We start from the raw sequence: 24,789 nt of genomic DNA, 5'->3' as shown, positions 1-24,789 counted from the left end.
GAAGATTGCAGTGTGTCCCAGCGTTCATTCAGAGTCCTGATTCCAGGTTTGGTGCTAAGGGTTGCAAATGAGAGTGCTCTAGGAGAAGAGAAAATACTTTGTTATTTGTAAAAACAGAATGTTCCTGAAAGACAAAATGAAAAATGTATTTTTTATCATGCTGCTTGGTCTAGAATAGAGATGGAAAGTAAGTTTCATTTATTTTGCCAACTCTGAAGAATTGATAGTAGCTTCCAAGAGTATTCTGTTGAAAAGAATTAGGATAGAGAATTGGTACCCTGCTAGAAAAGATGCTAAATGTTTGTAACAAATGCCAAGGATTGAGTATGAGAGGAGAGGTAGGACACATGTAACATATTTGATATTGCTAGACTAATAGGAAGTAAGATGGGTATGGTCAAATACTCCATTTCTAATTGATATTTCCTGGATAATTTATACCATGCTTTGAATCTACTGAATCAGAAGTTCAGTGTGGGCTGATTTTATTTATTTATTTATTTATTTATTTATTTATTTATTTATTTATATTTATCATTATTTATGCCTACAGCACCTGGTCTTCCTAGGTGGTCTCCCATCCAAGTACTAACCAAGCCTGACCCTGCTTAGTTTCCGAGATGAGACATCAGGCTTGTTCAGGGTGACATGGTTGTAGACCATGGACCGTGGCTCCACTGGGGTGCGAACCCGGGACCTTCTGCATGTAAAGCAGACGTGCTAACTGCTACACTATAGAGCCATGTCCTGGGCTTATTTTAAAAAATAAATTCTGATATATATAGTTTACAAACATAAAAATGTACTTTCACAGCTATTACACATACCTATGTATGTATGCTTCTTAATCACAATGAAAGAATTTTAATTTTAATATAATTAAAGACCATAATTTTAATTATTTTGATGAATTTTAATTTTTTAAGAATTGCACTTGAAAATCTAGTTGAAATGAAAACAAATTTTGCTTGGTAGTTAAATAATATGTTAAGAATATATTTTAAGATGAGATTTTAATGAAGATTGAGATCACAGGGAAAGTATAACGATATTTACACAGACAAACAAAACACATAAGTGGTGGTCTACATTCAGAGTCTGAAAACCAGCAAGTACTTTTTGCTAAATACCTTTGGCTAAACTTGTATATGTCTGAGTGGCATGAAGTTTTAAAAACTTCTTATTTTCTTATAAATTGTTTTTGAAAGATTTATATTCATGCTTAAAAGATACCTGTCTCATGGCTGTTTGAAAAAAAAGTGAAGGTGTTAGTTTTATTTTTTTTTATCAGTCTGTAGGGTTTCTTTATAATATCTGGATACTAATCTGTTGTGGTTGTATGAATTCAAATATATTCTTCTAGTTTGAGAGTTACTTTTTTCATTTTGTTTGTGGTGACTTTTGATGACAAGAAGTTCTTAATTTTAATATAGTCAAACTTATTAATAATTTTCTTATTGTTTATGCTTTTCTTGTGTCTTGTTTGGAATATCTTTCCCTACCCTGATGTCATAAAGATTCTCCTATACTGTCATCTAAAAGTTTTACAGTTTTGTTTCCTATATTTAAATCATTAATCCACTTGGATTTTATTTTTGCACTTAGTATGAAATAGTGAATTCTCACAACACAATTACTAAACAGTCCATTTTTCCTTCAGTGGTCTGAGACCCGAACTTATGATTCAAGTTTTCATGTTATGTTTGGGTCTATGTCCAGTTCTCCATTCTTCTCCATTAGTTATCTAAATAAATAACTATTTCTGTAACAAGATTATACTGTGTTATTTCTTACATATTTATAATAAGTTTTGATAGCTGATAGTGCAGTCTGCCCCACCATCACCCATTTCCTAACTTTGTTCTTCTTTCGGAGTTTCTTGACTCTTCTTGGATTTTGCACTTTCATATAAATTTTAGTATCAGTTTCTCAAGTTCCACAATAAACCTTGTCTTTGCTTGTATTCTTTGGGAAATAGGTTCTGAAATGGAGATTCACATGTAGGAGTTCATGCACTTGCAATCAATACCTGAGAAGCAGTTAGACAAGCAGAATAGAGAAGAGGGGAAAGTTTAACTGTGGTGCAGGTTCATCAGAGGCCTCACTATCATGAGGAATGCTGGAGCTGAGTGGACTCTTCAGAATGTCTCAAATTGAGTTAAAGAGACCAGGACTTTTAACTCTAACATCTACCAAATGTTGCATGTGTACTACTTATGCAAAGGGAATAGTATTGTGTGAGGCAGTTCCCTTCAGCCAAAAGCAATTCTATAGAAAGAGTCAGATAAAATCAAGTCAATAAATACTCCAGGCAGTTTGGGGAATGAATGCCTTGGTGGATTTGGGTGGTGCACTACAGCATCCACTATAGTTGAGCTTCTTCAGGTTTCTGCTTATTCTCTTTTCTGGGGAAATTCACAAGAGGATGGCTAGTGGAATTAACTATAGATTGTGCTAATTACTAAAGTAACTGCTGAAGTTATTCAAGGATGTAACTCATAATTCCCCTTCTCCACCACCTTTGTAGATCCCTTCACCCTGTACTAGCATTTCTATTAGTCTAGGTGACTTATAGAAGGCATGACCCAGCCCCTTGTCCCTAAAGATCTGAGACCTTCTTAGGACATGGCTCCTGCACTTATCCATTTACTGTTAAAACTGGGCAAGGGTGTTGCAAGAGATGATATAGTGGTTCACCTAGGTGCCAAATTTTTTCTTTCTTACCCGCATTGTGTATTAGCCCTGCCTCCTCTTGAAGAGGATCAGAGTCAATTATCCTCTCTCTTTGCCTGTTCTCTTTACATGAGAGATTTTCAGGGACTAGGCAGTAACCATAATTTAAAGTTCAATCACACTCTGTTTTCTTAGTGGAAACACATGACTTTTGGGAACCAGGAGTTCTAGACCTACAGGTTCCAGAGATAGAGATATATCCTGGAGGGTAGCATCCCATCTTTTTAAGGTATATCTTTAAATTGATGCTTCAGCTGTACCTTCGAAAAGCCATTTAATAGCTCTAGTAGGCCAGTATATTTTGAATAGTGCATTTTGTGATAAGACCCATGAATCCCATGGACCATCTTTATTGTAAAGTGGGGCCCTTGGTTCAAGGCAGTGTTAAGTAGTACTCTGTTCTGTGTTGCTGAAACACTGTACACCTTCAGTTATGCTGGCCAAGGTCCTGCAGACAGGAAAGGCAAACTATACCCATAATGTATATCAATTCTAGATGAGATAAATCACTGCCCCTGCCAAGGGTAAAAGTGGTCCTATATTAGTTTCCTAGGGCTACAGTAACAAACTACCACAAACTGAATGGCTTAAAACAACAGAAAATGATTCTCTAACAATTCTTTAGACTAGAAGTCTAGAGTCAATATATTGGCAGGGTTATGCTCGCTCTCTTAGCTTCTTGTGGTTGTTGGTAATTCTTTACATTTTTTATTTAATTTATAACTCCCATATTTGCCTCTGTTGTCATATGGTCTTCTTATTCCCATGTGTCTGTGTCTTCACATGGCATTCTCCTCTCTGTGTATCTGTCCCCGTATCTCTTCTGCTCTTATAAGGATATCAGTCATATTGGATTAGGGGTCAACTCTCTCTCTTCTTAACTTACATCTTAATTACATGTTCAAAGACCCTATTTCTAAACAATGTCACATTCACAAATACCAAGTGTTAGGACTTCAACATATCTATTTGAGAGATACAATTCAACTCACGACAGGTCCAAAGTAGGTGGCTGCTTCCTCTCCTTGAGGAATATGTGGAACAATTGTTGTTGGACCCATGCACAACATCCATCACTGCCACTACAACTACTTTATGCTTGAGTCCACTATGCTAGCACTGAGCTGATCAATGGCAGAGGCTGGCTGAGGTCGGTTATTTACACCATTCTGTCTACTGGCTGAAGAATGCTCACTGATGGGTGTTATCACGCAAATTAAAGATACCATGTACTTTAGGCTATGTTAATCTGCTCTAGCAAAGATACCTCACCTAACATAGCAACTGTGACTGGGTACCCCCTGTTGGTTGAGTCTGTGATGGATCACTGTTATCCACCAGGATCGATATAATTTTTGTAGGGACCCCACAGATGAATTAAATGGGTATATAGTGGAGACCACCACCTCTGCATACTTTAGGACTCTAAGGGTATCACTCATCTCTGGCAACTACCCCTCAACTTCAAGATGCAGTATTGTTTGTAATTTACTGTTTGGGCTGGGGGAAGGAGAGAACTTTCAGAGACTTCAATTTGGCTTCCCCACTGGGATAGGTATTATTCTACAGATTAGGAAATGTGAAGATTATGCCAACTATCAAGTATACTGTTTCAGAGCTGAGAAAAATGACCACTGACTGGATTCACAGACTCAGAGGACACTCTGAGAACAGAACCTGGGTTAAGATTCCTTTTATTACTTCACTTCTACATGTCTTTATCCTAAAACAAGGGCCATTTGTCACTTCAGGTCAACTTGGAACCTGTCCTCAGTAGTCCTTAATGTGTTTGTGCTTTTCTTTTCTCCACTGGTAAAAGTCTTTTACATCCTTTGAGGAAGGACTAGGAAAATTACTAGGAAAGAGTGCTGTGATATAGTATCCTATCTCCTAGCCACCCAGCCTATGCTTAAGCCCAATGGATCTGGGTCAGAAAAGGGTCCATCTCTTGGGCTCCTGGGAAGATTGTACTCTGTTAAATATCTCCATAACTGCTCCTAGCTGCCACTCTAACTGGCCATTGCTTGCAGTAACTGTGTTTACCTCCATTTTCTTAGTGAAGCCAAACCTCTTGTCCTCTATTATTTGGTAATCATTCTATCTATGAGCTCAGTTCTGCAATAATAGTCTCAAGCTTAGAGAAGAGTTTTTCAATAATGCTGGTGCCTGTCTTACCAGCACACTCTTTATTTTTCTAATAAGTGGAGTGTTTTCCAGATCTTTCTGTAGAATATAGTCAGCTGATAGGTTTACTAGTTGATAGACTATAACCACTTTTGAATGCCCACTTCAGTGAACTTTTTGATTCCTTCCTCCACTCCTGTGACAATTCTAGCACTTCTGCTTCACTTAGTGGGTACCATTCATTTTTTAGGCATCCAAAAGTTATTGTAGCAGTGTATTAACATTGCTTCCTGGGGCCTTTGCTAAGGAATTAAACCGTGTAAGGTAGAAATGTGCTCCTAAATACAAAATCGGCCTCTATCCAATTTTATTGACCTAGCACCTTCAGAATCCAGATTCATGTCCTCTAACACCTTCTATTATATATGTTGACTAGGCCCTGTAGCTCCACACTGCCCTCTACAAACCACTTCGGAATTTTTGTTGGATGTTCACTGAAACTCTACCTTAAGATAGGCAGAATTGAGTCTTTGCAGGAACAAGTTCTTTCTCTCCACTTGTTTAAGTCACCCTTGATGGTTTCTATCAAAATTTCATAATTTTCTCCATTAAGGATTTGCATGCCTTTTGATAGAATTATCCCTAAGTATTTTTATATTTTTAATTGCCACTGAAAATATCCTTTTTAAAACTGCTTGCTCCTGATGTACAAATATAAATGACATATATCTTGATTTTTGTATTAAAAAAATTGTCAAACTTTATTAAATGTCTTAATTTTTAAAATTTATTTTAGATTTTCTATATTAAGACAAAAATTATATCTGCAAAAATGAGACTTTTGGCCTTTCTTTTCTTTCCTTATTAGTTTTCTTTTTTTCTTTTTTCAAATCCGTTGCACTAGCTAGATCCCATAGTCAATGGTTAAATAGAATTCATGGTAACTTGAGTTTTTTAAGATCTTTTTCCTGATCTTAAAAAAAATGTCTTCAACATTACATTTTTAAGTTCATGTTTGCTATACATTTTTTTGTTTGTATGTTTGTGACTTATAAAATTAATGAATTTTTATGCTTTTCTTAATTTGCTAAAACATTCTTTAAATCACATATTGATGTTACATTTAAAAATGCTTTGTCTATATCTATTAAGATAACCATCTGCCTTTCTCCTTTTATTAATGTGACAAATCATATTAATTGATTTTTTATTATTAAACCAAAAGTGTATTTCTGGGACAAACTTACCTTATTCATGATATATTAACTTCTTATATATTTCTGTATACAGATGGCTAATATTTTATTTAATTACTGATATGTTATGCTTTGTTCAAGAGTGTTGTTATCTAATTTTTATTTATTTGACTATTCTAGTCAGGTTTGAACGTCAAAATGCTGGACTTGTAAAATGAAATGAGATGTATTTTCTCTTTCTCTATTCTCTTGGAAAAGTTTTATGAAAAACAAATTATTTTTTCCTTGAATGTGTGGTAGAACTACTCTTTAAAGTTGTCTGGGTCTGATGTTTTCTTTGTGGGAAAGTTTTTATTGACTTTGAATCATCTTTACTCAAAGAAAATATGTATTTCTTGGTATTTTCTGAGACACTAATTCCTTGGCAGGTGAATCATAATACTTTTACTTTACCAAATTATAACAGCATCATTATCTATGAGAAAGAATATACTTACTGAATTTCTACCAACAGTGGCTGGAGATTACTGAATATTTCTGTTTCTATGGCAGAATTCCTGGCATCTCAACAGAAATCACTTAACAATTTATATGTAAGTAACAAAAAAAATTGTCAGTGTTGTCTATATATTTTATAAATCTGGATTTAGAAAGTAGTGACATTAAGACGAAGATAAATTTCCATAATAACAAAACTAGTTTGGCATTACTGCTAATTCAGATGAATTTTCAGATTTTTCAATCATTCTTATTTGTTCATGACTATTTTCCTTTCGCTATTCTTTGGATATGTTCTTTCTTTTTATTTATTTTATTAAATTTATTGGGGTGACATTGGTTAATAAAATTATATGTTTCACAAGTACAATTCAATAATACGTCATATATATGTTGCATTGTGTGTTCACCACCCAAAGTTAAAAAACAAAAACAAAAACAACGAATATGTTCTTTTAAGTGATGTAAGTACAGCTGAATTCTATTTCTTGACTATGGTTAGACTATATTAAGACTACTGTCGCCTCTCTAGATTTAGATATAAATCTATCATTCTATCAGTTTCTGGCCTGACATGTTAAGAACTTGGAAGTCACCACTCTTATTTTCATAACAAGAAAAGAACTGAACAAACTGAAAACTTAACAACTCTCCTCAACAAGATCCATCTGAGAATTGAGTCACAGGGCAACCACTGCCTCAAAAACTAGAGAAAGAGAGGCAGATATTAGAATCACAGCTATGGGAGCAGAAGCCCAGGAGTAGAAGCCTGAAGTTGGAGACAGTGCTGGCAGAAACACAAATTATAATTGACAGATTGCTGGAGGCTCAGTGTGGATAAAATTCACACTTTTGTAGATTTTACCTCTAGGATCTCTACCAGGTTTGGGTGAAGACCAGAAAGATATCCCCTAGAGCTGTTAACAGGGGGAGGAGAAAGTAATCATTCCGAAATACATCCAGAGCTATCCACTCTCCTTAACAAAGTCCTGCCCTCAAGAAAAACTATTTACTATAGCCTAACTGACCTAGAGGAAAAGAAATACCCAACTTCAGCCCTCTGTTAAAGGTCTCTCAGCTACCTCTTGACATTGCTCATTCCATGGACATTTGTCACCGTCTAGTCTGGTTTCACATCAAAATTGGATTAACATATCTTTACTAACTTTATTCAGATTTTGATATCTGTTAAGCAGCCCTAGAAACTTTTCTCTAAGCTAATTCAAACTCATTAATAGTCTTCTATTTACTCATCTGTAGCCCTCTTGTCTCACATAAGGATAGAACAGGGGTGGGCAGACAGTAGAGTTTAGAATTACTGTGAAGGTCAGTGCAGGGCACAGGCTCACTAAAAAATTAACACCTAATCACATCTTACTACCACATCTTACCACCACATTATAGGGCTCTTGCATAATAACAGTAAATTACAGCTAAAAGAACTGCAAAGCTCAGACCCTATTTAAGAAGGAGTCTCTACAGAAACCCAAACACAACAAGAGTCACTAAAGGAAGTAAGGACATTTTAGGAAATTTTAGCCTCTGACATCTATAGCTTCAATAAACATTATATGTGTGGCAGAAGAAAGCACATATAGCTGCAATAAACATTAAAAAGTCCAACTTTTAGTCAGATAAATCTATTATTCTAAATTGCATTGAATTTGTGTGGTCACTCTAATGTTTACTCAAAGGAGCAGCTTTTGACATTATGTTGTTTTATTTTTTATATGTGGTACTATTAAGCCACATCCTACATTTGGTAGTTTTTTTGTTTTGTTTTGTTTTGTTTAACCTGGTCCAAGATCTTCTATTCAGCTCTGCTTCATGAACATTTGTGCTTGTTAATGATCAGTCACCTGTAAAGGTCTCTCAGCCCCACCCCCCCATGATGTTGTCCATTCCATGGATATTTGTCATTGTCTATTCCAGTTTCACATCAAAATTGAATTAGCATATCCTTATCAACTTTATTCAGATTTTGATATCTGTTAAGCATTCCTAGAAACTTCTCTCCAAGCTAAATCAAACTCATTAATAGTCCTCTTACTTATTTATCTGTAGTTATTCTTGATCACAATGATAGGAAGTTTCGATTAGAAAAAAATTTCTCAAAAACCTTGTAAAAAGACTTGCTGGAGTTCAGATGTTAAGACAGGGTCAGTAGAGTATACAATCAGAAAATTACAATATAGCAAATGACATAAATTTTAAGTGACAAAAATGTACCGATTTTAACATTTGATAACTTCAATTTTTGAGAACTAACTTTTGAAAACACAATGTTAACATGATGTTACTCAAAATACTTCAGATGCATTAGGGAAAAAAAGCTTGTATAAAAGCCTCTGGAGTCTTAACTGCAATATGATATTTTGAAACATGTTAATATGATTTTCTTATTTTTCCTTGCTTTTCCTTGTTTATAAACTTCCCTCATTCCATTCATTACCTAGGAGAACATTAGGATATTTCTGATGAAATATTCATTGAAAACAGTGCTCAGTGTTGATTTCTAAAACATGCTCCTAAAGCTTCCTGAAAGAGCACAACATTTAATCATATGCAATGGATAGAATGCCTAGGCTGGGAGACAAAGAAAAGTAGAGGCCGGTAGGATAGAGGATTGTGTGAAACCTTCTGGATTTAGAGGAAAGAAACAGAATCAGTATCCAAAGTCTGTTCAGCCTTTGCCCTGTTGGCATCATGCAATACAATGAAGCCTTTGTGAGCTAAGCCAATGATGCCCAGGTGCCATTCCTTGCCCTCCAGTTGAGCACCCATTGCAGGTACCTGTATTACTCACTTATTGTCCAATAGGAGAGTGCTGTGAAATGTCCTAAGACTGTTGGCTTGTCTAAGTTAGCCTATGCAGGCAACCACCCATAAACTCCGTGTATTCCTAAGATCCTCAAAATAGAAGATGGGCCCAGGACTCCCAAGGAAGCAGTGGTGATATGGAAAGGTTTGGATAGTACTGTTCAGATCCATCTTAAGATCTGTATTTTCCCTTCACCTGCCCCATCACCACAGTCTCCAGGAGAAGCGGCGGTGAAGCCTTTGGCTATGACAAAAAGAATAAAAAATACTGTCATTAACAGGCATAGACTTTCTTTTATCTCTCTGATACCTGTTTTCCTATCATTCTATTTTGAATTATCTCTGAAAAAATAGTAATGTAATTAAAGTGGAAAAGAATGGCTGAATAATAACAGAAAGGAAGTGTAATTTGGTAGAAGTAGCATTATTTAATATTTAAGAACACACATCTTGAAGCCACAATCAACAACTTCAGTTTTCTGACTTTCAGCCAACTGCTCATCTGAACCTCTATTTTCTCATTGGTGAAGTGGAGATAATACTTTCCTTAATAATTCTGAGAACTAAAGGTGTTAGTATATATACACACCTACACATAACCACACAAAAACCTGGTTACATCATTTTTATCTGTTAGCACTACTTTCGTTCAAATTTATTGAGCACGTATTACCTTGGGTGGCTGCAAATTGACTCCAAATGAGACAAAATTCTAAGAGACCATCAAGCAGAAGGATGCCTTAGTGTTCCTAGATCCCTTGTAGTCACATACCTAAGGGCGACTTTCCCTCACAGGACAAGATCAGCAAAGGGACAGGGATAATCAACTACTGGTCTCAGATCCAGATGTCTATATTAAAATATGCACAAGGGATCCTCAGGCCCAGAATATCTATGTGAAACCCCAAACCACAACTGTTGTCACCTTGGTCTCAAGTTTTGGATGAGTACACATATGAGATTTTTGTATAAAATACTTTGTGCAAAATATTCAATTTTGTGGTTTTTCTTATTTATTATTTTACATGATGAAGGTCTGCATTTGAACATGTTACTCAGTGTGTGTTAGGTATATATGATACCATGAGACAGAAATCACAAACACACCTTGTCCTTGGGAATCTTATAGTATAGTGGGAGATACTTACCTATTGCTTTACAAGCATGCAGCCAGCCCTGAAAAAATATAAGATGAGGAGCTTTAAATCATTATTAAATCTTTATTTGGTGCTTGATTCCTCCTGACATACACCTTAAATCTATATTGCCATTTTCAAAAAGTCACAACCTACAAACGTCCTTTCCTTGATGTATTTTCAAAGAAGTTGCAATAAAAGATAGAACACGTATAAAGAAAAGTAACCAGGACAGAGGAAACAGAACTCAGGCCTGCATCTATAACTTATTCACCACGTGGTTGGTCAAAACCACATCTTTGAGGGAAGAGACAAAGAGGAAGAATGCTCTAATTTTACCAGAGCTAAAATCATGAAAGTATCTCCCTCTGAGGAAAAGAAAAAAAAAAGTAAAGGAAGGAAGGAGGGAAAGGATGGCATTATATTTTATTTGCTAATTTGCAAGTGCAATTAAGGTTAAACTCATACTTCCCTTTCACAAGAAAACATGACCGAAAGCATTATGAGCAAGAGAGTTTTGTTTGTAAAGAACTTTTCAAGATGCTGTTTTTCTCCTGGAAAATGTGGTTTATCTAATTGATGGCTGAGGAAAACCATCTCTTTAAACTTCCCACTCAGTGAGTCAGCCTGGGGTGTGTCTGCCTTGTAGCATCCTGTGAGATCCAGTAATCTAAAGTGGCATGACCGATGCAGCCCCAAACTCATGCGTCAAGCAGAGCTACCGGCACTGGGAAACCAGAGGGAGCCCAGTTTTCTAAACAGAGTGGTTAACAAAATTGCATGTTAGGAAGTGGAGTTTCATCCTTTAAAGAATCATTACCTATTTTTAAAAAGAACCTGTCAAATTGTTCCTATCAATAACCAGAAGTCTACTAAAGGCCAGATAATTATTCCAACTGAAGGGCAGGTATTATCATGTTAGACTTTCTTCATATCCATCTTGAAGAAAATTTCTATGCCAGTTACATTAAGTAGAGGTGAAATGGAGAATTTGGACAAGTCCTTTTCCAAACATGACTTGAGACACCAACAAAGCATTGTGAATACTGAGCCAGACAGCCAATGAAACATCAAACGCTGAGGAAAGAAATTAAAAATGTTCTATCTTCTTTATTATAGATAGTCCAAAGTAAGCATTTATCTAGGTATGATACAAGAATGTGACAGGATAGTATTGGAAATTCTTTAAAATTTATCTCATCAAACTTCCAGAGCTAGTTCTTTAGAATAAGATGTAGAGGCTATAAAATGAACCAACAAAATGCAAGTGTTACTCCAGGCTAAAAAACCTTTATTCAAATCTTCAGGGATTAATATATGAGGTAAATTAAGGTCTTGGGGAGAATGAATGGGACACAAGATAGATTAAGTTTCTTAAGAAGGTGTGCAGGATTGTACGGGATCTTTATTTTGGAGAAGCAACAATATATAGAGATTTACTTTTTAACTTCTCTAACTTTTCTTACATGATTAAGACTAAGAAAATGTATTAGATTCTGTGTAACACAAAGAGAAGGAAATGAGCTTAAAATAGATAAAAGAGCTATCTTTTATCTATTTTAAGGAATAGATCTTAATGAGTTAAATAATAAACTATGACAGGAAATTAGTTAAATAATATTATCACAACTTTAGATTTCTAGGAACCATATCAAGATATGCAAAATATGTGTCTTAGTTGCTTTAGGCAGAGTTTTTAGCGTAGTAGCATGTTTAGAATAGTCACCATATTATAGACCTAGGAGGATTCTCTGGAGGTTTAAGCCTGAGAAAACATGTGCTTCTTGGTTCTCTGGTGTTTCCTCACTGCTCATTAGCAACAATATAATTTTCACTGCTCTATAGTCCAAGAAACATCACAATTATATCCCCAGATCATGATAAGCTCTGGTCAGCTCTAGAAGAGAAAGTCATGTCCACCCATGGGAGATTGTGAAGGCTCCCTTTGCTTATAGTTGGCTATAAACTGACAAAATTCTACTGATAGAATTCTTTTGCAACTGTGAATATCTATGAATCCTTTACACTAGGTTTTGGACCCCTTCCTTAATATTTCCAAAAAGCATTAACTGCAGATTCTCTTTTCTTTTCTTCCTTCCTTCCTTCCTTCCTTCCTTCCTTCCTTCCTTCCTTCCTTCCTTCCTTTCTTTCTTTCTTTCTTTCTTTCTTTCTTTCTTTCTTTCTTTCTTTCTTTCTCCTTTCTTTCTTTCTTTCTTTCTTTCTTTCTTTCTTTCTTTCTTTCTTTCTTTCTTTCTTTCTTTCTTTCTTTCTTTCTTTCTTTCTTCTTTCTTTCTTTCTTTCTTCTTTCTTTCTCTTATTTTAGTTTTATTAAGGTATATTGATATATAAAATTATGAAATATTTAAAGGGTACATTGTGATGATCTTATTACTATACATCGTGAAAAGATTCCCTCCATCTAGTTAACTAACACATCCATCACTTCATATATTTATCTTTTTGGGGGGGGAAGTGAAAACATTTAAATTCTATTCTCTTAGCAAATTTCAATTATACAACAAAGTGTTATCAATTATAATCATCATGGTTTACATTAGATCCTGAGACTTTATTCATTTGATAACTGTAATTTTGTACCCTTTTACCAACCTCCTCTCACTTTCCAGTCCCTGGTAACCATTTTTCTATTCTGTTTCTATAACTGAAATTTTTTTAAAGATTCCACATATCAGGCAGTATTGGTCTCTCTGTGTCTGACTTATTTCACTTGGCATGATGTCCTTGAGTTTCATTCATGTTGTCTCAAATGACAAGATTTCCATCTTTCTAATGGCTAAATGATATTCCATTGTATATATGTCACATCTTCTTTACCCATTCATATGTTGATGGAAACTTAGTAAATTTCCATACCTTGGCTATTGTAAATAATGCTGAAATAAACATGAGAGTGCAGATATCTCTTCAATATCTTGTTTTTACTTCCTTGGATATATACTCAGAATTGGGATTTCTAGACCATATGGCAGTTCTATTTTTAATGTTTTGAGGAACCTCCATACTGCTTTCTATAGTAGCTGTATTTATATTCCCAACATGCACAAGGGTTCCCTTTCTTCTACATCCTCGCTAATACTCGTTATCTCTTGTCTTTTTGATGATAACCATTCTAACAGGCATGACATGATATATCATTGTGGTTTTGCTTTGCATTTCCCTGATGATTAGTAATGTTGATCCCCTTTTCATGTATCTCTTCTCTATATGTCTTCTTTGGAAAAACGTGTATTCATTTCTTTTGTCCATTTTTTAAGTCGATTGCTTGGGGGATTGTTTTTATTTTTGCTATTGTGTTCTTATATATTATGGCTGTTATCCCTTATCAGATATGTTTTTTTGCAAATATTTTCTCTCATTTGGTAGGATGTGTTTTTATTTCATTGATAATTTCCTTTGCTGTGCAGAAGCTTTTTAGTTTGATGTAGTTCTAATTGTTTATTTTTGCTTTTGTTGCCTTTGCTATTGTTATCAAATCACACACACACAAAAATCATTGCCTAGATTGATGCCAAGGAGTTTATCCCCTATGTTTCCTCCTAGAAGTTTTATGCTTATAGGTCTTACGTTCAAGTCTTTAATCCATTTTGAGTTGATTTTGGTCCAATTTCATTCTTCTGCAAGTGGCTGTTCATTTACCCAATGCCATTTGTTGAAGAGATTATCCTTTCCCCATTGCGTATTTTGGGTTCATCATAAATTAATTGACCATATATTCATGTTTTTTTTTTCTGGGCTCTGTATTCTGTTCCATAGATCTATTTGTATGGTTTTATGCCAATACTATACTCTTTTGATTACTACAGCTTTATAATGTCATTTGAAAAGAGGAAATGTGATGTCTCATTTTTTGTTCTTCTTTCTCAAGTTTGTTTTGGCTATTCAGAGTCCTTTATGGTTCCATACAAATTTTAGGATTGTTGTTTCTTCTTTGAAAAATGCCATTGGAATTTTGATAGGGATTTCAGTGAGTCTTAATTGCTTTGAGTAGCATGGACATTTAACAATATTAATTCTTCTGATCTATGAGCACAGAATTTCCTTCCATTTACTTGTGTTGTCATCAAACTCTTATAGTCTTCAGTGTACAGATTTTTCATCTTTTTGGTTATTCCTAGGTATTTTGTTCTTTTTGATGCAATTGTAAATGGGATTGTTTTCTTAATTTCTCTTTCTGATAGTTTATTATTGATGTATAGATATGCAGCAGATTTTTGTATACTAATTTTGTATCCTGTAACTATACTTAATCATTGATTAGCTTAACAGTTTTTTTGATGGAGTCTGTAGGGTTTTCTATATATAAGATTATGTTATCTGTAAACAATGTTACTTTTTCCTTTCTGATTTGGATGCCTTTTATTTCTTTTCTTGCCTAATTGCTCTGGCTAGGATGTCCAGTGCTATGATGAATAAAAGTAATGAGAGTGAGCATCCTTGTGTTGTTCCTGACTTAAAAGATTCAGGTTTTCCCTGTTGAGTATGCTGTTAGCTGTGAGATTGTCACATATGGCCTTTATTATATTGCAGGTATGTCTCTCTGCAGTAAGTTTAAGATTTTTTTAAATAATAAATGGATGTTAAATTTGTCAAATGCTTTTTATGCATCTAGTGAGATGATCATATGATTTTTAGCCTTCATTTTCTTAATGTGGTGTATCACATTGATTGAGTCATGTACATTAAACCATCATTGAATCCAGGGAATAAATTGCACTTGATCATGGTGTATGATCTTTATAGTGTATTGCTGGGTTTGGTTTGCTAATATTTTATTGAGGATTTTTGCATCTATGTTTCTCAGAATACTGGTCTGTAATTTTTATTTTCCTGTAGTGTCCTTGCCTGGTTTTGGTATCAGAGTAATTTTGGCCTCAAAAAAAATGAATTTAGAAGTACCTCCTCCTCTTATATTATTTGGAGGAGTTTGAGAAGGATTAACATTAATCCTTCAAATGTTTGGTAGAATTCACAAGCAAAGTCATTTGGTTGTGAATTTTTGTTGGCCGGGTGGTTTTTCGTTACTGAGTCAATCTCAGTAGTAACTGGTCTGTTCAGATTTTCTACTTTCTTAAATAGAGAATCTCTCAGATATAATCTTGATAGATAGTATGTTTCTAGAAATTCATCCATTTCTTCTAGGTTGTCCAATTTGTTGGCATATAATTAGTCTAAGTAGTCTCGTAAGATTCTTTATATTTCTGTGGTATCAGTTGTAATGCCTCCTCTTTTGGTCCTTATTTTATTTGAGTCCCCCCTCTCAGTTTTCTTCAGAGCCTAGCAAAAGTTTGTTTATTTTGCTTATCTTTTTTTTTTTTAAAAAAGCCGTCTCTTAGTTTCACTGATCTTTTCTCTCTCTCTCTTTTTTTAGCCCTTATCTCATTTGTTTTTGTTCTGATCTTTGCTATTTCCTTCCTTCTACTGAGTTTGGGATTAATTTGTTCCTTTTCTAGTTCCTGAGGTGTAAAGTTAGGATGTGTATTTAGCTCTTTCTTTTTTCTTAATGTAGGCACTTATCACTATGAACTTTTTCTTTTTAGAACAACATTAGCTGCATCCCATAAGTTTTGGTATGTTTTATCTCTATTTTCATTTATTTCTAAATTTTCAAAAATTTCTCTGTTGATTTCTTCTTTGGCCTATTGGTTGTATAATCTTCACATATTTGTGAATTTTCCAGTCTTCTTGTAATTGATTTCCAGTTCCATACTGTTGTGGTTGGAAAAGATGCTTGATGTGATTTCAGAATACTTAAATTCATTGATATTTAATTTGTGGCCTAACATATGATCTATAGATCATATTGAGAATATTCCATGTGTACTTGAAAAGAATGCGTATTCTGGTGCTGTTGAATGGAATGCTTTGTAAGTATCTGTTAAGTCTACCTAGTCTAATGTGTAGTTTAAGTCCAATGTTTTCTTCTGGATTTTTTACCTAGACAATCTATTCATTGTTGAAAGTGAGTATTAAAGTCCCCTACTATAATTGTATTGCTGTCTGTTTCTCTCTTCAGGTCAGTTAATATTTGTGTTATATATTTAGATGCTCCTATGTTGGAGGCATAAATATTTACAAATGTATATCCTCTTGTTGGATTGACCAATTTATCATTATATAATGACCTTTTTTTTTTCTTAGTACAGTTTTTGGCCTAAAATTTAATTTGTCTGATATAAGTATAGTTACCCCTGCTTTCTTTTGGTTCTTATTCACATGGGATATCTTTTTCCATCCTTTCACTTTTAGTCTATGTATGTCCTTGAAGCTGAAGCAAATCTCTTGAAAGCAGCATACGGCTGGGTCTTGCTTTTTTAACTCCATTGAGCAGCTCTATTTCTTTTGGTTGGAGAATTCGGTCCATTTATATTTAAAGATATTATTGATAGGTATAGACTTATTAATGACATTTTGTTAATTGTTTTGTAGTTCTTTTATTCCTTTCTTCTTCCCTTGCTCTCTTCCTTTGTGATTTGATTATTTTCTGTAGTCATATGCTTGGATTTCTTTTTTTTTAATCTTTTATGTTACTATTATATGTTTGTGCTTTGTAGTTATCATGAAGTTTACATAAAACATCTTATATGTGTAATAGTCTTTTAAGCTGATGACAATTTAACTTCAAATGCATACTAAAGTGCTACATTTTTACTCTCCCTCCCCCCGTTTTGTATGTTTGATGTCACAATTTATATCTTTTTACCTTGTGAATCAGTTAACAAATTATCGTAGTTATAGTTAGTTTAAATACTTTTGTCTTTTAACCTTTATACTAGATTTACACAATTTACTCATCATTACATTAGAGTGTTCTGAATTTAATTATATATTTACTTTTACCAGTAAGATTTATACTTTCATATGTTTTCCTATTATTAATTAGTATCCTTTCATTTCAGTCAGAAGAACTTCCTTCAACATTTCTTATAAGAGCTAGTGGTGAACTCCTTTAGCTTTTGCTTGTTTGAAAAAGTCTTTATCTCTCCTTCAGTTCTGAGGAACAGCTTTGCCAGGTTAAATATTCTTGGTTATATAATTTAATTTTTTTTCTAGCATTTTAAATGTAGTATGCCTTCTTCTTCAGACCTACAAAGTTTCTGCTGAAAAATATGTTGATAGTTCTATGGAGGTTCTCATGGACATAACGTTTTTTCCTTGCTGTTTTTAAGATTATCTTCCTTTTCTTTTCCTTTTGACAGTTTTATTATAATGTTTCTCCGTGTAGGTTTCTTTGTATTCATCTTCTTTAGAACCTTCTGACTTCCTGGATCTGGATGTCTGTTTCTTTTCCCAGGTTAAGAAAGTTTTCAGCCATTATTTCTTGAATAAACTTTCTGCGACTCCTTTAGAGACTTCTGTAATATATGTATTGGCCTTCTTGATACTCTTTCATTATCTCTTAAGCTATCTTCACTCTTTTTCTTCTTTTTCTCTCTTTCTCCTCTAATTGAGTGAATTCCACTGCCCTTTATTTAAGTTTGCTGATCCTTTCTTCCCCTTAATTTAGTTTGCTATTGACCCTTCTAGTGAATTTTTCAGTGAGTTAGTGTTATCTTCAGCTTTGTAATTATCATTTGATACTTTCTTAGACTTTCTGCCTTTTCATTGAAATTACACTTTGTTCATGCATTGTTCTCCTGATTTCAATGAGCAACTTTATGACCATTATTTTGAACTTTTTTTTCAGGTAAATTATATATCTCCATTTTGTTTAGACCTGTTTCTAGAATTTTATCTTTTTCTTTTGTTCAAGACATATTTTTTGTTTTTTTTCATTTTCCTTGACTCTCTGTGTCCATCTTGGCCTTTCGTCAAGCATGAGAAATGTTTTCATTAATTTCAAGCCTTATAGAATGAGATTATTGGAAAGAAAAGATAATAAAGATACAATAATTTATTCTACCAATATATTATTTAAGAGAGAAAGAGTACAATTTCTAGGAAGTAGTTAGGGAGCTCCCAAGTTGCTCACTGACTTAGATACAAGCACTTGCCTCACTAAAACAGTTTTACCACTCTCTCCAATCCTAGTCAAGTCAGAACCTATTTAGCTAGAATCTATCTCTCACAAAGTAACAATATTAATGGTAATTTGGTGTGACTAGTAGTATTTCATTGATCTGAGAAATAAAATCATACAAGTCTTGTTTTAAGTGGGGTAGATAGAGACAGAAAGAGCTTGAATAACAGAAGCATTAAAAGAGAAAACACAGCTTTACTCATCTCAGTCACCACAGCTTATCATCACGATCTGAGAATGTTATTGTGATTTTTCTTGGTCTGTAGAGCAGTGAACATTACACTGTTGTTAATTAGCAGTCAGGAAAACACTAAAGAAACAGAGAACATAAGTTTTTTAGACTCAAACTTCTGGAGAGTCCTCCTAAGTCTATAATGTAGTAATTATTCTAAATACCCTCAAAGATGGAACAACATCAAGAGCAACAAAACTAGAGAGTTTTAGAGCAAGGAAATGGTAATAGGAAGACATTCAAAAACTTGTCTCTATCTGAAATATACTATATAGTAGGGACTGGGCTAGAAGTTTTAAAAAATCTTCTTGCCCAGCTATAGACATGAAGAAGAAATTCAGGTCAGTTTCTCATTCCAGCTCTGATATGTAAAGAGCATGAAAGTCATCATTCTTATCTTCAAATCAAGAAAAGAAATCCAAACACCTAAAAGTCAATGACTTTAGAATCATTGAAGAACTAAGGTCACAGAGCAAACTGCCATTCTGAAACCTGGAGAGACAGGTGAATACAAATAATTATATCTGAGACCAACTTACTAGGAACAGAAGCTGCTGAAGCTGTATATCAGTAGGAAGACCAAATGTTATTTTAAGGCATTGCTGTGAACTAGCTTAAGAGTTAAAAATTCCTGGGAGTCCTTGCCCCCACACTTTCCTAAGTTTCAACTTTTGGAGCTCCCAAAATTCTCATGATGAAGTTTGGACATGAAGAGTAATGAAGAAAAAACATTTGACAAACTCTAGCATCCATTCATTCATTTTTTAAAAAGATAAATCCTCTTCAAACTAAGACTAGACAGGAATTTTCTTAACTTGATAAACAGTGTCTATAAAAAAACCTAAAACACCCTACAGCTAAGGTTATACTTAATGGTGAAAAAATAGACACTTTCTCCTAATCAAATGCAAGGTAAAAATGTCCTCCCTCACCATGCCTAATCAATATAGTACGGGAAGTCCTAAGCAATGTGATAAGACAAAGAAAGAAGTAAATGTATATACACTGAGAAGAAAGAAATAAAAATGTTTTTATTCACAGATGACATGATTGTCTTTGTAGAAAAATGTTTAAAAGTCTTAGAAGTAATAACATAGCAAGTTTGAAGGACAAGTTCAAGTTAACATACAAAAGTCAATTGTTTTCTTATGTATCAGCAAAGGAAAATTGAAATTTTTTTTTATGTATTAGCAAATACCATTTACAATAGTATCCCCCATTAAAACACTTATATGTAAAACTAAGAAAATATGTACAGAACCTCTAAACAAAAATTTATAAAACTCTAATGAAAAAAATTAAAGATGATTTAAACAAATGAAAAAATAATTATTGTGGATAGGAAGACTCAACACTGTTAAGATGTTAGTGCTTCCCAACTCAGCCTATATATTCATCGTAATTATAATCAAAATCACATCAGGCTATTTTGTGGACATAGACAAATTAATTCTAAATTTCATGTGGCAAAGCAAAAGACCCAGAATAGCCAGCACAATACTAGAGAAGAATGAAATCAGAGGACCGACACTACCCAACTTCAAGACTTATTACAAAGTTAAAGTCATTAAGTCTGCATTATACTAATGAAAGAATAGACACATAAAACAGTGGTACAGTATAAAGAGACTAGAAGTAAATCCACAGAGAAATAGTCAACTGATCTTCGACAAAAGAGCAAAGGCAATTGAATGAAGAAATAATAGTCTTTTCAACAAAATGTGCTAAGACAATTGAACATTTACATTCAAAAATAAATATTTATAGACACAGACCTTACATCTTTCACAGAAAATTAACTAAAATTTTAATGTAGATGTAAATACAAATTATAATACTATAAAACTTCTAGAAGAAAGCATAGGAAAAATTTCAGAGACCTTAGATTTAGTTATGAGTTTTTAGATATAATACAAAGCCCACATTACATGAAAGAAAATATTGTCTTTATTAAAATTTAAAACTTCTGTTCTGTGAAAGAAGTTTAAGATAATCAAAGGAAAAGTCACAGACTGGGAGAAAGTATTTCAAAACATATATCTGATGGACTTGTTTCCAAAATATACAAAGAACTCTTAAAACTCAACAATAAGAAAACAGAAAAATAATTAAGAAATGGGCAAAGGATCTGAACAAACACCTCATCAAAGAAGACATACAGATGACAAATAAATATAGGAAAATATTTTCAACATCATATGTGGTTAGGAAATTGCAAATTAAAACAACAATGAAATACCACTACACAACTATTAGAAGCTAAAATTTAAATAAATTAACAATCGCAAATACTGAAAATATTGATGAGAATGAAGTGCAAAAGGAATTCTCATTCCTTTCATTTGAGAATGGAAAATGGTACAGATACTTTGGAAGACAGTTTGACAGTTTTATATAATGCTAAATATGGTCTTACAATTCAGTCCAGCAATCACACTCCTAGGTGTTTACCTAGGTCATATCCAGTTTAGTTGAAAACTTATATCCACACAAAACCTTCATTCTTGTGTTTAGAGCACCCTTTTCGTAATTACCAAAAGCTGGAAGATATTCTACAATAGGTGAATGGATAAATAAACTGTGGCACATCTGTACAATGGAATATTATTAAGCAATAAAAAGAAGTGAGCTATGAAGCCACAAAAAGACAGGGAGAGTGTATGATCCAATTATATGACATTCTGGAAAAGGCAAAACTGTAGAGGCTGTGGCATAACCAGCCGTGGCCAAGGATTCTAAGACAGAGTGAGGCACAGGGATTTTTTAGGACAATAAAACATATAAAAAACATACAAAAATGTTCTGTATGATACTATGATAGTGTATGCATTACTACACATTTGTCAAAATCCATGGAATTTTATAGCACAAAGAGTCTACATTAACATATGTAATATTTTAAAAAATTATTTAAAAGTTCTAGGGATGCCAGAAAGAAATTCAGACTGTGACAAGATCATCTGACTATATTAAAGTATGAAAAACAAAAACAAAAACAAAAAACCTTATTGCGTGGGTGGAGGGGAAAGGTGCTGATGTAAATAAATTTAATACTAAGTGAGGTCTGTAAGACTAAAGGCAAAAGGAACCATACAAAAGAACTGTATTTTAGCTGATAAATTTCTGTCCCAGTGGGCTATGAATTAACAATTCTGATATTGGTACCCATGTATACTGGAATTGAAAAATTGACTGAATGGATGGCAGATTGTAGGAGCCAGATTTTTCAGTTGGAATGACAATTTATAGCTAAGCAACTGAAAGATCCAATGATCCTTTGTGGTAATGGATTAGAGTAAATAGGTCAAAATGAACTCATGTCCAACTTAGTATAAATACAGATAGTTACATATAAAGACATTTACAGATACGTATATATACACAGGTTAATATACATACATATATTTCTGTGTTCTTTCAGCTGAGAAGCTCCAAAAGAAATGGTAAAGCCAAGCAGATTATGTTTTCTAATATCATTCTCCAGTGAAAGGAGCCAGGACTCCTTAGAAAAATGACTGAATCTTGAACTGGGAAAGGAAATACACAAGATGCGATTGAAGCATTTCGTAGAGGCAGAAAGTAAATAAATGCTAAAAAAAATTGACACAAATTAATGGGGATAAGTCAGAGATGTACAGGAGCCAACTTAAAGAGTTCTCAATAGCCAAAACTGGAATAATTTGAATAAAAAAGTTAATTATGTAGTATTGTATTATTAACTCAAAGTATAAACAAAAATCCATGAATCCAAACTGATACAAATACATGATCGAATGAATTAATAATTGGGGGAGAAGAGACAAATCTCTCATGCAAAAAAAAAAAAAATCCAAATAATATACAAAGGCACTCTACCTTCAAGTAGGGAGAGTATATCTTTCCACTCCTTAGGTCTGGGCTGTGCATAATAACTTCCTTTTAAATAGGACAATATGAAAAGGAGGGAAAGGGAGTAACTTTATGGTGAAGAAAACTGAAATACACTACTTAAACATCAATAGCCATAAATCATATTGATAATAAGTACCCTCCATATGATGTGTTGAAAATACCACTTTATCTCTGATGTCTTTCTCCAAAAAACCCATTACCTCAGTCTTATCATGATAAAAAATCAGAGAAATTCAAATAATGGATATACTACAAAATACCTGAACAGTATGCCTCAAAACTGTCCAAATTAACAAAAACAGAAAAATCTAAGAAACTGCCACAGCCAAAAAATGTCTAAGGAGACGTGACCAGTAAATCTAATGTGCTATCCTAGATGGGATTCTGGAAGAGAAAAAGGACATAGGTATAAACTAAGGAAATCTAAATAAACTATGGATACCAATATTGGTTTGTTAATTGTAATAAATATACCATCTTAATGCAAACATGTTAATAATAGGGAAAACTGGTTGGAGGGTATATGGAAACACTCTGTATTCTGTTCTCGATTTTTCTGTAAGTCTAAAACTTTTCTAAAAAATAAAGTCTGTTTAAAAACCAGAGCTCAAGTATATGGCTATTCTCCTGGAGTTTCCCTTTGTTCATATCCTAGAAAGTCCCTATTCCTACTGCCTTGTTGGATTCCCTAGATCCTGTGCCTTCCTCTCTCTTAGCTTATTCTCTTATCTTGTTGGATTTATTGTACACCAGCTCTGATAAAAAGTGAATGGAAGATAAATGTTTCAAAATGTGCATGTTACAAAAAATCATTATTCTATACTTATCCTTGATTGGACATGTGGATGTGTATAGAATTCTAGGTTGGAGATCATTTGTTGTTACAGTTTTGCCAGCATTTGTCCCATCTGTTCTTACTTCCAAGGTTGACATTAAGAAGTTCAAATCATCCTAAATCTAGATCTTTGAATTTTACCTCTTTTATTTTACTAGAAGATAGGAGATCTATTTCATCCATTCCTGGTTGTGAGTCATTTTTCATTTATTGTAATGAAATTGCAGGGATTTGATGGACCTTTTCAATCTGGGAAGTCATGTCATTCAATTATGGGAAAATATCTCTCTTTTTACCATAGTATTTTTATTATTTTTTTCAATTGTAGTTGATGTATAATATCATATTAGTTTCAGGTGTATAACAAAGTGGTTAGATAATTACATAACTTACAAAATAATTACTCCGATAAATCCAGTACCTATTTGACACCATAGATAGTTATTAAAATACTATTGGCTGTATTCCTCATACTATACTATACATCCCCATGACTATTTCATAATTACCAATTTGTACCATTTAATCCCTTCTCCTTCACTTATCCACAACCCCTCAATCTAGCAACTATCAAAATGCTCTCTGTATCTATGAGTTTGCTTCTGTTTTGTTTGTTTGTTTATCCTGTTCTATAGATTCCACATATAAATGAAAGCATGTGACATTTGTATTTCTCCATCTGACTTACTCCACTCAACACAATACCTTGAATGTTGTGACAGATGGTAAGATTTCATTCTTTTTTTATGGCTGAGTAATATTCAATCATATATATGTGCTACCACTTCTTTATCCATTCATCCATTGATGGAACCCAGGTTGCCTCCATATCTTGGCTATTGTAAATAATGCTGCAATGAACATATGGATGAATATGTCCTTTCAAAGTAGTGTTTTGAGTTTCTTCAGCTAAATACCCAGAAGTGGGATTACTGGGTCTTTTTCTGTTTCTTGTTATAGGCTTTGTTTTAAAGTCTATTTAGACTGGTATATGTATTGCTTCCCAGCATGCTTTTTCATTTCCATTTGAATGAAATATCTTTTTCATCCCTTTACTTTCAGTCTGTGTGTGTGTCTTTGGATGTGAAGTGGGTCTGTTGTAGGCAGCATATGTAAAGGTCTTGTTTTCTTATTCATTTAGCCACCTTATGTATTTTGATTAGAGCATTTAATACATTTAATCATTTTAAAGAAATAGTTGATAGATATGTAGTTATTGCCATTTTATCATTCAAATATTTCTTCTCTTCCTCCTCCTCCTCTTCCTCCTCCTCCTCCTCCTCCTC

At 33.7% G+C, this 24,789-nt stretch overlaps 1 pseudogene; it reads right to left on the bottom strand.

Annotated features, from left to right (window-relative positions):
- Positions 1 to 544: 544 nt before the first annotated feature.
- Positions 545 to 660, bottom strand: LOC111730164 (annotated as a pseudogene).
- Between the last annotated feature and the right edge of the window lie 24,129 nt (positions 661 to 24,789).

The sequence above is a fragment of the Pteropus vampyrus genome, unplaced genomic scaffold, assembly GCF_000151845.1.
Source record: "Pteropus vampyrus isolate Shadow unplaced genomic scaffold, Pvam_2.0 Scaffold302, whole genome shotgun sequence".
NCBI lineage: Eukaryota > Metazoa > Chordata > Mammalia > Chiroptera > Pteropodidae > Pteropus > Pteropus vampyrus.
The sequence above is the reverse complement of the archived record's forward strand: the minus strand, read 5'-3'. Positions and strand labels throughout refer to the sequence as shown.